The following is a 15,263-nucleotide window of genomic DNA, read 5'->3' on the forward strand; positions in this document are numbered from 1 at the left end:
CACAGACAGTGCTGGGATCGCAGGACAGTGCTGGGATCGCAGGACAGTGCTGGGATCACAGGACAGTGCTGGGGCCGCAGGACAGTGCTGGGATCGCAGGACAGTGCTGGGATCGCAGGACAGTGCTGGGATCGCAGGACAGTGCTTGGATCGCAGGACAGTGCTGGGATCGCAGGACAGTGCTGGGATTGCAGGACAGTGCTGGGATCATAGACAGGGCTTACATGCCTGCCTTATGTGGTGCAGAAGATCAAACCTCTGAGTATGTTAGGCGAGCACTTTCCCAGCCAGTGATTTTTAATCTTCAATTAATTAAGTTAATTGGTTAATCTTGTGACAGGCTCATAGAGCCCAGGCTGGGCTTAAATTTGATTTGTAACCTAAGATGTCCTTGAACTTCTGATCCTCTTGCCTCTACTTCCTGAGTTTGGGCGTGACAGGTGTGCAGTGCCACACCCACTTTGTGGGGTGCTGGACCTCACACCCAGGGCCATGCATGCTGGGCAAGCACTCTACAAACTGAGCTACAACCAATCCTGTCTGTACTTTTTACACGTTTAGAAGTTAAGAGTGGACTGGGTGGGTGATAAGATTTTAGGCTGTATATGATGAGAATTCACAGGTGCAGAGAGAAGCTAACATGTGGCCCTGTGGCTTGTCTGTCAGATGTATGCTGTGATCAAGCCATGCATAGTCTCTGAGGCACCCTGGATGCTAGAGGTCACCCTTGCCTGCTTCCAAGTAGAAAGCATTTCAAATAAAACCACAGACCCTTGTTCAGAAAGCATTGGGTATTTCAAGATGGTAGCAGCGACCAGCAGTGTTACAGCTAAGTGAGCACTTCAGGGTTGGCTGGCTCCTTGGAACAGGCCACACATGCCGGACACACAACCCTGCTTGTGACGGTGGACCCAGGAACTGGGCGCTGGGTTTTCCCCTATTAAACAGACGAAAACATCTGGCTGGGAGTTTGAAAGAAGCAGGGGACTCTTTGGCAGTGTTCTGTGGTACAAAAATATGGTTTCATATGCTTATTTTTTCTTAAGTGTAACCTGGATACCTCTGTGAATAGAGTCCAAAGAGGAGCCTTTCAGAAACAAAACTGATGCTTGTCTCCTGAGCCACTGAGCGGCAGCCAGTGGAAGCAGACCTGGGCTCCTAAGCATAGTTTCCACATCTCTCTTGTCACAGAGAAACTATGGGGTCCCTGTGACAGCCTGCCTATTGGGAGTGAAGCTGCAGCCTGCTCTCCCTTCCTTCATAGTCACCCAACAGGCAAAAACGGGAGAGGCTGCCTGTGTTTGCAGCCACCATCAAATGGCTCTGGTGGAAGTTCCCCATTTGCTGTTGCTGTTGGATGATCCCCCCTGAAAGCTCATGGTCCTGGCAGCCACATGTCCCGCAAACTCTGTGGAGACTCACGGCCTGAATAAGAAATACACAGACCAAGCGGAAGGAGCTGAATGAAGAGCTCCAAGAATCACTCCTGAGCTGGCAAGATACATGGCCTGGGTCTCAAGAAGGCACTGGTACAAGGCTGACTTTGATATTTCTGCACCAAGGAGGATCTTTTCTGATGTAGGACAAGAAAATGATTTAAAGAAAACCGACGAACATACTCAATTTCATTGATTTTTATCTATACACATGTAGGCATGCACACACACGCTCATACACACACACACACACACACACACACTCATACACACCAGGGCTGGAGATACAGCTTAAAGGATAGAAACACTAGCTGTATATGCCTGAGGACTATACAGAGTCCGATGCTTGGGACCCACAAACATCTATATGTGGTACCCTGCATCTGTAATCCCAGTGCTTTTACGACAAGATGGGAGGGAGAGTCAGGAGAAGCTCCTGATCCAGCTAGCCGGAGAATACAGTGCAGCATCAGAAACAAGACAGTTCCTGCCTTAACAGAGTAAAAGGTGAGAACCGACTCCCTGGAAGTTGGCCTCTGACCTCCACATGTACGACCTGCCCGCAGTGAATAAATATTTTTTAAAATGGAAAACAAGAAACACTTATAAGTAATTGTGGTGGTGACTATTGTCAACTTGGCAGCCCCAGAAACCAACATTGGAAAGAAAGTTCGGGATATTTCTTCGAGGGAGTTAGCTGAGGGAGGAAGATTCACAGTCAACATTGGGAGCACTGTCCCAGGGGTTGGGAGCAGGGACTGACTGGAAAGGAGCAAGGGAGCGGGCGGCACAATCAGTCTCTTCCTTCTGACTGTGGGTGTGTCCGTGTGCCTCATGTTCCTGCTGCAATGGCTCTTCTGCCTCAAACCTCAATGTTTTTTTTCCCCTTGAGTTGCTTTTTGTCACAGCAACTAGAAAAGTCACCAGGACAGTGATATTCTCGTGGCACCCAAAGAAAGTTTTCCTTTCCTTTCCCTGTGTATGTGTGTGTTTTCCTGCAGATGTCTCATGAAACATTGATCCCATTGCACAGATAAGAAAGTAAAATACAGTAAGCCTCCACAATTGGTGGATTACAGGCATCCAGATAAGGGCAGAGACGGGCACTGCCTCCTACCCTGAGTAAACTGTACCCAGGCCAACTGCTCGGTCTCCATGACTCACATCGCCACCCTGAGGCAGAGGCTTTCTCAGCTGTGAGGAAGATGCTGAAATAATACAATAAAAACCTGCAAGCCCAGTTTGGAGCACACCGGCAGATTCAGGGAGCACAGGGATGAGGTTTGATCATTTCGATAGATAAGGACAAGGAAGCTCTGAGCTCACAGGCTATTTCAGATCCAGGTAGAGAGACCTTGGGTCTGGTATCATGGGTGACCCTCTAGTTTGCCAACTTCAAATCTAAACCCAGGACCAAAAAGATTTAGAGTTTCAGAAGTGTAAGAGTTAAACCTCTCGGTGGGAATTAAAAGCCCCAGTCCCAAATATCTCCCAGGTCTGGAGACCTTCTCAAGATGCTAATCCCAATTCCCTTTCTCTTTTGCTCAGGGTCCGGTCTTGGGAAGACTATGGCTCCTGCTGAGGATATGGGGCTTAAGATAGTTGAGGGTTTTATATACCATTGCATAGGATTTTTCCCTCTTTGTGCTATTTTTTACCTTTATTAAGAGACAGCCAAGGGGCTGGAGAGATGGCTCAGCAGGTAAGATCACCGACTGCTCTTCCAGAGGTCATGAGTTCCAATCCCAGCAACCACATGGTGGCTCACAACCATCCGTAATGAGATCTGACGCCCTCTTCTGGTGTGTCTGAAGACAGCTACAGTGTATTTACATATATCAATAAATAAATCTTTGGGCCAAAGCGAGTGAGGCTGGAGCAAGCAGAGGTCCCAGCAATCACATGATGGCTCACAACCATCTGTACAGCTACAGTGTACTCATATACATAAAATAAATCTTAAAAAAAAAAAAAGACAGCCAAAAGACTGGAGAGATGGCCCAGTTAGTAAAGTGTTTGCTGTGTAAGCTCAAGGCCCTAAGTTTGATGCCCAGAACTCACATCAAAAGGCAGGCATGGTGGCCAGAGCTTAAAATCCCAGCACTGGAGAGGTGATGGGTCCCTGGACTCTCTAGTCAGCCAGCTCACTAACTGCTCACTAACTGGTGATCTCCAGGCAAAGGAGAGAGCCTGTCTCAAACAATAAGGTGGGAAATACTCAAACACATGATCACACACACACACACACACACACACACACACACACACAGAGAGAGAGAGAGAGAGAGAGAAAGAGGGAGCGAGAGATGATGGGTGGGTGGATGGACAGATAGAGGAATCAAGCTCTCGTATCCCCTTCTTATTCCCTTCTCCCAAGTGGATGTGTGTGAGCTTGGGGCTCAGGGGCTTAGGTTGAGGTTCCCATGAGGAAGAGGATGCTCTCAAGGCAGAAGTTATGAACAGTGCTGAACCACGCTGGTCCCCCACAAGGAGTCAGAGCGGACAGAGACAATGATGGTACCTCCCAAGGTGACAAACAGTCTCCAAGCATCTCCATTCAGCCTTTGCTCTCAAATTGAGACCCAGAAAGCGAAGAGGGAGCTTTGCCCAGGTACTGTAGGACCACATTCCTGCCCTCCCTAGGTCCTCAGCAGCTTGGTTGCCCTTTACGCCTAATGTCTTAGGGTCCCCTCCACACCCAGGACCAAGGACCCTTGGAGAACGTTCACTTTCGCCAGGCCGCTGACCTGCCTTTCAACTCAACCACCCACACACCTGACAGGCAGGGCCCAGCTTTGGAGATAAATGCCTGCCGGCTGCAGCCACTCCACTCACATACAGAACAGCTCCAGTCCCATCCACCTCGATGTTCTCAGGTAGACCACGGAGACACAGCAAGGACACCGAAGTCTTCTGGCTTTGCCTCATTCGCCAAATGGAAGCTCCAAGGCCAGTGTGTTTGAGAGAGAGTTGACTGGTCAATTACGGTCTCTGAGTCGGGCCTGCGTGGGCACACATGCCCTCTGGTTAGAAGATTAACCAGCCAGTGCGCCCTACAAGGTGGCCCTGCTGAGGCAAACTTTCAAGACCAACCGGAAATGTCCTATCTGCGTTTGGAACAAGAATGCCAGAGATATCTACACATGGCCGTCTAATGGCTCCCTGTGGCTAGTAGGTGAAACCTCATCTCTCCTACCCACTGGTCTGTGTCAGCCTTTTCTGACCTCCCTGCTCTGGCTCTGTTGACTTTATTGGTCACCAGACTCCTTTGCCGCAGCTGCTGGCCACAGGGATACGTCCCCCGAGCCGTCCACCTGATGGTTGGCCCCATGTGGCTGTGGACTTTTTCCTTGTTGAGCAATTTGCTTTCCCAATCCTGATGAGGGCTGTGAGGGATTTCTGAGAAAGGAGCGACTTCTCTTTCAGGCCATTTTTGCTATAATGGCTGAGGGATGACTCTGTTGCAGTCTGTAGGTAGGAAATGACGTTGAGTAGGTCAAGGGTCGTAGCGCTGAATGAGGGATGGTGTAACAGGAGTCGAAGATAAGAGTTAAAAGGAGAAGACTGTCTTCTCAGTAAGTAGGAGATGGCGGCCTGGTGACCCCAAAGTGGCACAGGGACCTGTCCCGGCCGGGAATGCCTGCAGGCCCTTCAGGTGTCTGGAGTGTGATTTTTGGGATGCCGGGGTGTGCTGAGAACCACTGAGTTGTCTTTCTGGTTGATTTCATTTGCCCTTTATGCCACTGAACCAAGGTGTCCCATGGCACTCTGCAGTCACAGGGACTTCAGAGGGGATGCTGTAGAAAACTGTGTTGGCAGGTGGCCCTGGGCGTGGCTGTGCAGAAAGGAAAGGGTTCTCACAGTCTTCTTCATGAGAATGTCTCTCAAGAAAACCCCTCTCATCAAGCCCTGCCTATCAGCTCCTGGTGGTGCCACCCTGAGAACCAAGGCTTGGCGTGTGGAGACAGCTGGTCCTCGGTGTGGCAAAGTTTTGCCACATATTTTATATATAAATATGAAAGTAGAAATCCAAAAGCATTGAGTTGACAGTAGCTAGGTGTCCGTACCCATGCTCATGAGGAAGGTGTTCTAGGCATACTGTGCCCTCTGTTATGAATGGAAACACCCTCCTCCCGTCTGCTCTTCCTGTGGCCAAGAGCCAAATGGAGAGCCTGGGAGAATGGGTCACGTTAGGGCTTAAGGTCTTGACCGTGAACTTCTGGCAGTGACCTTGTCTTAGTCAGGGTTTCTATTCCTGCACAAACATCATGACCAAGAAGCAAGTTGGGGAGGAAAGGGTTTATTCGGCTTACACTTCCACATTGCTGTTCATCACCAAAGGAAGTCAGGACTGGAACTCAAGCAGGTTAGGCAGTAGGAGCTGATGCAGAGGCCATGGAGGGATGTTTCTTACTGGCTTGCTTCCCCTAGCTTGCTCAGTTTGTTTTCTTATGGACTACCAGCCCAGCGATGGCACCACCCATCATGGGCCCTCCACCCTTGATCACTAATTGAGAAAATGCCTTACAGCTGGATTTCATGGAGGCATTTCCTCAACTGAAACTCCTTTCTCTGTGATAACTCTAGCATGTGTCAAGTTGACACAGACCTGCCTGTCCAGACCTCTTCTTTCTCAGGAAGCCTGGTGCTTTGGGAAAGCTCACTCAGCCTGTGAGTTCCCACAGGCTGAAGCGCCCATAGCCTGCTGCAGACCTAGTGCACAGCAGCCTGCCAGGTTCCCTGCAAAGGCTGGTCTGGGTGGGCCTTCTGCTACATCTGCTCTGAATCCACACCCTGCCTCCTGATTGCTAGCTCTCCAACACACATGTCTGCTAATACCCACATCACACCCCGAGTGCGCCTCTGGCCTTGTAATTATCTAAGCAGTCTCATGTGGATGGATGGTGCTTAATGAGGTGTGTGCACAGGAGGAAGCTGCTATTAGTGCCAGCCATCTTGTCTGGCTGTCCTCACCCAAGGCTTCCTTCCTTCCAAACAAGGTCTGAGCTCCCCCCCCCCCCGCCTTAGTTGCTAGCTTTTGCTAGAGCCATCAAAATGGCTGTTCTGAGAAAGGGTTTTGAGATTGGGCCCTGTATCCAGGCACTGGGTACCAGTCCAGAAGTGGCTGTCTGCCCATGTATAGCTATCAAGGATTGTTCTGATAATTCTCCTTGTCTATGCCCAGCTGTACAGCATGCCTGTCACATCTGAGGGGCTGGCAGGACTTTGCAGGGGCAACAAACTTCTAAAATATGTCAGTTGCTACAGGCTGGTAAGCACGGGGACCAGGAGGAAGGCAGAGGCATGTTAGATGCTTTCCGACACCATCAGGGCCCACAGGGAGTGGAATAGTATGAATTATATGACTATTCAATTTAATATGTGTGTATAATCAGGTTTGTTTGTACGCTGCTCTGCCCCTTCCCCAAAACACACACACACACACACACACACACAGACACACACACACACACAGACACACACTCTCACACACACAGACTCTCTCTTTCTCATTCAGGTGAATACATGTGTAAATCTGGACATAAAGATGACTTTGATAGGGGACTGAAGAGATGGCTCAGCAGTTAAGATCACTGGCTGCTCTCCCAAAGGACCCAGGTTCAATTCCCAGCACCCACATGACAGCTCATAACTGTCTGTAACTCAAGTTTCAGTGGATCTGACTCCCTCACACAGACATACTTATAGGCTAAACACCAAATGCACATAGAAATAAGAAATAAATAAATTATCAAGAAAGGAAGGAAGGAAGGAAGGAAGAAAGAGAGAGAGAAAGAGCTGGACTTGAGCCAAAGCCCAATGATTCTAAAAGTTTTCAGTAAATAAGGTAATAAAGATTAAAGCCGAGGAGGGCCCTCCTATATTAGACCAGGAGGCCGTGTGCCTTTTACCATGTTTGGTTATAAAGCATTAGCCAAGAGCTTCTGCAGCTTTTCCAGCAAGCCAATTAGGGATCCACGTGATCTTGGGCCACAGTTGTGGTGCTTAAAGCACCCCAGGTACCTCTATGAGATCTCCTCACAGAGGGGCCTATGGCTTAACCAGGAATCTCCCCAGTTCTATTCAGAGGCTACCCAGAAAATAAGAAGCCACACACCCAGCTCTTAGAAACAGAACAGCCAGGACTGGGTGTGCCCTGCAGTCAGGAGAGCAGGGACGGAAGCCCAGTGGCAAGATGGACAGACCCCATCATTTTAATTGCCGAGTGCATTTGGACCTTGCCATGTCGGCTTCCTGGCAGTTTGTGTTTGCCGAGGAGACGGTGTGACACAGGATCCTAGTGTTCTCTTGCAGCCTGGTAATAAAAGCCATCTGCCTGAAACCTTGTTTTGGAGCAAGAAAGGGTATGAACAAATAAGCAAATGCTCATAAAAGCACAGGAGATGGACTGCTTCAGAGGCGGGGGACAGGCAGACACGCTACAGGGCAGCATTGCCAGAGGCTGGGGACTTCCAAAGGTCAAAGTTAAGGGCCATTGTGAAAACACAGAGGGCATGGAAATGAATGCAGTACGTGTAGGAGGGTGAGTCACATGACTGGGGATGACCTCTTCCTAGAACTTGTGCCATACCTGGGGTCCCACCACTTCAGGAAGAGCAGAGACCTTACCCACGAACCCCTGCAATGAGTCCTTGTGTGCACACCCCCTCCCTGAGCTCACATCTACTCAGAGCTTTAGAATGTGACCTTGTTTGGAACCAGGGACTTTGCGGATGCAATTAAGAGATGATGAACTAGGAATGGTGGTTCCTGACTGTCCCCAGCATGAGGGAGGCTGGCGTTGCCCCAGGAGTTTGAAACCAGCCTGGTCTACGTGGTGGATTCCAGGCTAGCCCAGAGCCACACAGAAAGATCCTGTCTCTATATATAGAAAACAACAACAACAAGAACAACAACAAGAAACAATGCAATCACAGAGGATTGAGATGGACCATTAACCTAATGCCAGGTGTCCCTAAAGAACAGGGGAGGGAGGGGCCATGTGAGGCAGAGAATGAGCTGGCACTCTGCCAGCCAGGGACAGTCACAGTCCTCCTATGTTCTTTCTAGAATGGTGACAGAGACGTAGTTTTTCCTAGTATCTTTGACCCACAGTCGGTGAGTCTGAGGACATACAGCCTACACGCACTGAAGGCCGACTGTGACATTTGTTGCAGGTATCTAACAGATGGTCCTTATTTTGCTCCCACTTCCTTCACTGAATCTCCAACTTTTAACACTTCTCTTCATCAACTGATACAACGTTGAGTCTTTTCTTGTTGCCACCGTGGTAGATTACACTGCTTGATCTTCAGATATTGACCCAATCTTGCACCTCTGGAATAAACCCTATTTGATTCTGGTGTATAATATATAATATATTTATTAGATATATGTTATTGGTTAGTATATATTTGTTATATAAAATATGTTATTGATTTATAAAATATATTAAAACATATATTTGAATATGGTATATTATATGACACCATAATATATATGTATGTATACATATATTGTATATATATAAATTCTATTGACAACATTTTAAAGTGTTTTTAAGTAAGTTAGGCTTTCCAGTTGCCCTCATACCTTATACCCAAAGTGGGAACAGCACACATACAAGAGTCTAGCTGGAAGCCAATGACTGCAAGAGGCCGACCTTGACCAGGGATAGAGTGGGAATTTCACTGACTTGTCAGGAAATTACATACATGAAAATCCCATCATACCAGGCCCGCAGTCCTTGGTCCTCAGCAGAGACACTGGGTGGATGCCCAAAAGGCAGACCCAGCCCACCGGTCCTGGACGTTCATCTGCTGACATGCACACACGGGCCGGCATGTGCACAGGCACCCAGTGGCTGAAGTAGAGACTAGTCACATTAATAGCTCAGACATGGCAGGCGGGTGGGTAATTCTAAGAAGGTAGATGCTCTTAGGATATTTCTATGGACCTGTGGCTCATCCTTTCCTACTTTGGGATTTGCGGGGGATGGCTGTGTGAAGATCAGAGACCAGCTCCGCGGGAACTTCCCTGTGGAGTTGGTTCTCGCCCCACCTTTACACAGGTGCTGGGGATGGCGTCTGGGTTGCCAGGCTTGCGGAGCCAAGTGCCTTTATCCACTGAGGCTGAGTCGTCTCTCTAGCCCTCTCTTTTTTTCTATAGCGATGACAATTGAGTCCCGGGTTTTATACATGCTAGGCAGGTACTCTGCCTCTGAGCTACCTCTCTGCACATCTTCAGACAAATCCTCTAGCTTCCGGAGGAGGCTTAGAGAACATTACCAAGTCTACATCCTACGATACGAACTTAGAAGATCTGCGGAAGAGGGGAGTAACTCCGGGGAGCGACAGTCACTGTCTCCACTGGATTCTCCTCCGAGGACCCGCTGCTGTTGGGAGTGGGCACCAATACGTGCTGGGCTCCCTGGGTCTTTACCCTAGCTGCGCTGTGGCTATCCCTCCTTCATTCTCTGGACCCTTGCTCCTGACCTGTTCCCAGGTCCCCCACATTAGTTCCTGTGGCTCCTGTGGGACCTTGGTCCTTGCTTCTGGTGGATCTCATTGTTTTTCTGCAATGGCTCACAAGAGGTGACATTCCAAGGTTCTGGGAAGGTCATAAATGTGGCGGGAGTCAACTCAGTGTGTCTCCCCACCTCCCCCGGGGTCCAGTCTTGTAGCCCCGCCCATCTCAGGCCACACCCATTCCAGGAGATTTCTCTTCTGGTGTAAGTTTTTTTTTTTTTGGTTACTGTCAAAATTCTAAAACATCCATTAATCCAGTCCTTTTTAAATCAGGTCTACACTGCAGAACCTTCAAGTCCCGCGGCTGCCTGCAGCCTCTGGCGTTTATTTCATTCACAGCCCTCTGACAGTTGCTCTTTCTTCTCCAGTCTAAAGAGCCTTCTCTCCTCTTCTCGTTGACCCAGCCAGCCTCCCTCATGTCACTGAACTGAAGAGGATTTCCCAAGCTTGCTTCCAGGTGGTGGGGCTGTGAGGGGAGTCACTACAGGAGCTTCCCTCCCTGACTGACCTGCTCCATGCTCACCAGGGCTGCACCCACACCCTGCCTCCTTTACTCTGCTTTAGGGCTGTTGAAGGCAGATTTCGCAGCACTGCCATGCTTCTGCCCCTGACCACAGCCCAGATGCTGAGGACGTTTCCCACATAGCGTCTGCATAGCACAGCCCTTCTGCATCATGGGATAGGTTCCCGAGGGGCTTATCCAAGAGGGAGTGAGTCAGGGTACTACAACACCAGAAACAAACAAGGCTGGAAAACAGTACCCGAGTTCAGATTGTAAATGTGTCCAAGGCTTGCGTGTCTGAGCCCGTGACATGCACATTTGGGGCCTCAATCCCTCTTTCTGAGTCAGGATTTCAGTATGTGGAGCTGGGAGTCCACCTCCACATTGGTTACTTTTTTTTTTTTTTTTTTTTAATTATTATATGTAAGTACACTGTAGCTGTCTTCAGACACTCCAGAAGAGGGCGCCAGATCTCGTTGCGGATGGTTGTGAGCCACCATGTGGTTGCTGGGATTTGAACTCTGGACCTTCGGAAGAGCAGTCGGGTGCTCTTACCCACTGAGCCATCTCACCAGCCCCCACATTGGTTACTGTAGTGACGATGTGAAGCACACACGATGAAGTAAAAACAGCCACATGGACAATCAGTAGTCATCCCGGCTCTGTTTGTGTAGGCTGAAGACAGAACTCTGGCTTCTTACAGGACACAGAACCCCACTGGCAAAGCCACCATTGACTTCCTGTGTCCCAGGTGCTCAGTTATCAGGCCTGCTGCCCCATGCGGAAGGGTGTTCTCACAGCACCAGAGGCTGGTTGCAGAACCTGAGGGTCACCAAGGCTTAGCAGGAGGACGCAGCTGAGCCCAGAGCCTGCCCCAGCTGCAAACAGAGCTTACCCCGAGGCAGAGAATCAGAGCTCCCTGTTCATTCACAGTGTTTATTTCCCTTTTGGAGCCGCCTTGGGGCAAGCCAGGCTAGGTTTTCATAGTTGTATTTGCCTTGGCTTGGTCGCAGACTTCCCCCTTTGAAGTCTGTTTATTGAGAGTTCGCACACAGCCCCTTATGCAGGAGCCATACGGCAGGTCTAAAGCCCGGGCTAGACAAGTGAATGAGATCTTGGGAGGGCAGAATCAGTCTTCCTCATATGACCCTCAGCCTGCAGCTAACCTGCTGTCAGTCATAAGGTCACGTGTGCAGCCTCAGACACCCAAGAACTGACACATCCCAACACATTCTATTCTCTCAGGTCCAAATTTACAGCCATACTTTTTCCCTATGTGATATTCATCCATCCATCCATCCATCCATCCATCCATCCATCCATCCATCCATCCACTATGACATGTCCTCATGTAGCTCATGAGAACCTCAAATTCATTATGTAGTTGATGATGACCTTAAACTTCTGGCCTTCCTGCCTCTACCTCCTGGTATTACAGGCTTGTGCCATCGTATCTGGATTATGAATCAGATGTGAGGATTTATGCAATAAAGGCAAGGAACAGCCAGAACAACTCTGTAGTGCTAGGCTCAGTCCTGGAGTGGGCAGAGTCCACTCAGCCAAGAAGAGGGATTCCAAGGAGACGCTATCCTCCATCTCCTGGTTTGTAGAGTTGAGCATTTCTGGGGCACCGTGTGAATCCTACGGCTCTCATGTTCTAATTGCGTTCATTTCCAGTGATACTGCATGGCTGGGATTTCTAGAAGCGATCCCATCGTTTGACTGTGCATTTAGGAGCTGACCCCGCTGATGATCTGGCTTCTGTTTGTCTCTTAGGTAGTTTCTTTGAGAGTACCAGGTCCCCGAGTTAGATCACTAGGACTATATAGAAAGTCAAGTGCGGTAGTGTGTGCTTGTAGCTAGCTCACTGCAGCCCAGCAGCAGGCCAAGTCAGTGAGAGACCCTGTTTCAAAAAGGAGACGGGGAGGAGGAGGAGGAGAAGGAAGAGGAGGAAGAAGAAGAAGAGGAGGAGGATGAAGAAGGGAAGGAAGGAGGAGGGAGGGAGGGAAACACGTACAAAATATTTTGTATGAAGTCACCAAAGAATTAGTAAAAATATTTTCACAAAAGGCTGATGACCCCTGAAGAATGATATGCATGACGGTCCTCTGGCTCCCACTGTCATGTATACACACACACACACAAACTCACACACACCCATACACACACCTGTGCACACACACATAGTAGGTTTTCTGTCCATAAATACTTTACTCATAAGAAATAAAAGTTGCCTACTTTTTCATGTTTTGAGACAGCGATTCAAATAGGTCAGGCTGGCCTCAAGCGCACTGTGCACTTAGGAGGCAGACTCACTGTGCACTTAGGAGGCAGTTCAATTCCTAAACCTCCTGCCTCCACCTCTCACCACTGAACTTTGAAATCATGTTTCCCACTAAGTATTTAGCAGAAATGCCTAGTCACTCAAATGCCATCTCCACACCTGGCATGAATCTGATCATAAGGCAGGAGAGAGGTCACACCAGCACACAGTAGGTTCCTTGGAATGTATGGGCCTCACTTCTAGACTAGATGTCAGATCTCTGGGATGTGTATTCTGGGGATGATCATTTAGGAAACCCTATGGGTGACTCTCACATGCAGTCAGGGTTTCCTTGTCAGGTGAGTAACACTCCCCCAGCCAAGTGGTAGGGGCTTTAAGGCCAAGCGAAGCCCCACGGATCACACACACACACACACACACACACACCCCGCTGTGTTGTGCACCACAATCAAGAGCTTGCATGTGATAGAACAAAGACATGTGCAATGAATAACACACAATGCATCAATAAGCTCTGGACACCAGGTGGCTATTCAAGTAACTGTCCCTGAAAAATGAATGGATGGTGCCCACAAAGTAGTAAATTTGTACTTGGTGAAACAGTTAGATGAAGGGTCTAAAATAAAGGAAATAATTTAAACTGTGACATGCCATCTGTTATGGATATGGCACAATAAAAAAACCCCCACTAACAACAGGAGAAATGAATTTATAGCATTTAAACCGGGCTTTGCCTGTCTCCTTGTCGCCAACGTTAAACCACCGATGTCCACTGGGTGGCGCTGTGATCCGCTCTTTCAGGATCCGAAAGGAACTCTGAAAGCCAAGTTCTGGAAATATACTGTTGCCCCCTTTAATCAACAAAAGACTTTAAAGCTTCATAATTTGAGGCGCCGTGGCATGTTGCTTTTCTGCGTTATAGCCTACCCGAAATATCTCGCTAGGCATGAGCTTATTTAGGAAGTGAATGGAAAGGCTGACAGAGATCACCTGCTTCCTCTTATCTGCACTCCCGAGTGGACACAGCAGTTGCAGTTCACAGAATGACAGAGGCAGCTGTGCAGAGGGATCCGGACCAATGACCAGAAAAGGCCGATGCTTGATTTGAATGAAACACAAAGTAATATTAAATGGAAATGTGGTGTCTTCTGGCCCATTCTGCCTACCCTTTGCAGACTTGTTAAAGGCAAGCGAAGGGTAAAGGGAACCTGGTAAGTTGAATTTAAACCCCAGTCCCATGTTAACTCTGCATATTGGCTCTCTCAGGACTCAAAACCTAGCTTTCTCCTGTCAGGTGTATATAGCCCCCTTGGTTGAATGATGTAGGCTTTAGGGGAAAATGAAAACCTGGAAGTTTCCAGAGATATGCTTAGAGTCACAGCTCAGATCTAGCTAGCTCCACTGAGCTGGGGCAAACATTTGGAGGAAGCACTTACAATGTCCATCGCAAATGAGCAAAGTCATGCTAAATCTAATGAGAAGAAATCGGGAACTAGGAGATACAGAGCCTCTGCTTAGCCTCTGAGAAGCCCTGATCTTATGCCCAACACAGACATACACACATACACTTACACACTCACACACACTGTCTCACACACTCACACATACCATACACACTCATACATACCATACACACTCACACACTTATACATTCACACACACATTCACACACATATCCTCACACGCCCAAAACACACTATCACACAAAACACACACTCACAGGTACACATTCACACACATATACTCACACATACCATACACACTCACACACTTATAGACTCACACACACACATTCACACACATATACTCACACACACAAAACACACTCTCACACACACAGACACACATTCACATACATTCACACACAGAGGCACACAACACATGTGGGTATACACATACACACGCACACCCCCCAATATAAAACAACAATTATATTTCTGTGTATTTTTGTTTGTTTAAATAATGGAGCATATACGTATTTTGTTCAGCTCTTCAAAGAAAAATAACTTCCAACATGCTAAGTTACAATCACTGATACTGATAACAATATCACAACAAAAATATTTCCCTTCTTTGTGTGTGTGTGTGGCATAGATATGTGTGTGTACATATGGATGTTGGTGTATGTATGTGTTCATATGGGTGTGTACATGGAGACCTCTGGTCTCCACCAGAGGTCGATGTCAGGAGTCTTTCTTAGTTTCTGAGGCAGGGTCTCTCACAGAACTGGAAGCCCATCTATTCTGCTAAGCTAGCTGGCCAGTGGGCTTCATGGGTCTATTGGTCTCTGCCTTCCAAAGTTAGGGAAATAGGTGTGTGTTAAGGGCCCAAAGCTTCCATGGAGAAAGCCCAGGGCAACTGCCCGAGTATTTAATTTCAACATAGAAACAAAACAGGAGGAAAAGAGTCTGTTGTTGACCTGGCCCTGTGTCATGAGAGGTAGTGTGTTAGCAGCCATGGGACTCCTAACCGTAAACAGATGTACCTGGTTCCTAATGAACTCCAGCCTGCGC

At 48.3% G+C, this 15,263-nt stretch overlaps 1 protein-coding gene across 4 annotated transcripts in view; it reads right to left on the minus strand.

Annotated features, from left to right (window-relative positions):
- Cldn14 (claudin 14) overlaps nt 1-15,263 on the minus strand; it is an 88,427-nt gene that overhangs the window by 6,712 nt on the left and 66,452 nt on the right. Inside the window, exon 1 of one of the 4 annotated variants that reach the window (XM_021184828.2) lies at nt 4,272-4,722. The exons of 1 other annotated variant lie outside the window; for it this stretch is intronic. The gene's annotated coding sequence lies outside the window, so the exon portion shown is untranslated. Of the gene's footprint in view, nt 1-4,211; nt 4,723-15,263 lie in introns of those variants that run through there. 2 more of the 4 variants (XM_021184830.2, XM_021184829.2) reach the window with 2 other exon arrangements.

The sequence above is a fragment of the Mus caroli genome, chromosome 16 (genome assembly GCF_900094665.2).
Source record: "Mus caroli chromosome 16, CAROLI_EIJ_v1.1, whole genome shotgun sequence".
Lineage (NCBI taxonomy): Eukaryota > Metazoa > Chordata > Mammalia > Rodentia > Muridae > Mus > Mus caroli.